Source organism: Belonocnema kinseyi, chromosome 1 (genome assembly GCF_010883055.1).
Source record: "Belonocnema kinseyi isolate 2016_QV_RU_SX_M_011 chromosome 1, B_treatae_v1, whole genome shotgun sequence".
NCBI classification, from domain to species: Eukaryota; Metazoa; Arthropoda; class Insecta; order Hymenoptera; family Cynipidae; genus Belonocnema; species Belonocnema kinseyi.
This window is the reverse complement of record NC_046657.1, coordinates 84159547-84160876: the sequence shown is the minus strand read 5'-3', so window position 1 is coordinate 84160876 and position 1330 is coordinate 84159547.

Genomic DNA, 1330 nt, shown 5'->3' with positions numbered 1-1330 from the left:
TGACTGTGCGATTAATGACTGAGGAATTGAGGTTACAAGATCAAGAAGAGATTCATGAAACTTCGACGGCACTATTCGCTAAATGTAAAATTGATAAATCCAGAAATAATCAGTATGGGAAGGACAGGAATGAGTTTGAAAGAAAAAAGCTGGAATCAAGTTGTTTTAATTGTGGAAGACCAGGACACCTGAAAAAGGATTGCTTCAGATGCTATATATGCAAGAGGAAAGGCCAGAGCATAATCTGACGTGCAGCTCTGCACAAGTGTGCAGTTCTGAATGGAAAGTGTGCAGCTCCGAATTTGTGTTGGGGAGGTACTTTTGAAATTATTTTCAATTAATCAAGTTCGAATAAACTAAAAATAACTTCAACAATTAATAAGGAAAAAACAGTTTTAGAGGTATTACCTTATATGAACACAACTTACGCTAAAAGATGCAAGATACGAGTATGAGAGTAGAGAAAGATGTTTTCTTTTCAAAAGTGATTTCTCGAGCGAATGATTTCCTTTTTTTTTTTTAGTTTTCGTGTAAAGGCTGGGCCGTGCAGTTCTGAAATTTGCTTAGATTATGCTGTGGGAAAGGCCATAAGAGGAACAATTGCTTCCAGAACAAGCACGATCGTTCAGAACAACGAGCTCCAGGTGGACAGGGAGGGAACGACTCATCGAAGGTGGAACTGATAGCAAGCAGAGATAATGGACAAGAAGACATTTGGGTAATCGATTCAGGAGCGACAGATCACATGTCAAAACGGCGAGACTGGTATTCAACGTTCGAGCAGTTCCCAGAACCAGTGCTTGTAGGAAATGGCAACGGGACAACTATGTATGCTTATGGTAAGGGTAATATTAATATAGAACTACAAGTAGATAAAAGACGAATAGTAGGTACCATGTATAATGTATTGTTCGTTCCGGAAGTCGTTCATAACCTATTTTCTGTTAAATGTGCTGGAAGAAACGGATATTATTGTCTTATAACAAATAATGGAACAAAATGTTTTTTGAAACGTAAAAATGAAATAATTGCAACAGGATCCGAATATGGAAATTTATTAAAATTACATGTGTACGTCTTAGAGCCGAAAGTGTGTAATTTGACTAGGCAAATCATTGAATCAAATCAGGATAAATATAATACTTTTTTAAACGTGGCATGAACGGCTTTGTCATCAGAATGTTCGGCATGTACGTAATTTCTTAAATAATCTGAATATCAAATTTTTAAATCATGATTTCTTTTGCGAAGGCTGTGCTTACGGCAAGCAACATAGATTAACTTTTCATGAGAAAATTGACAGGGCAACTAGGGCTCGCGAAATAATTTA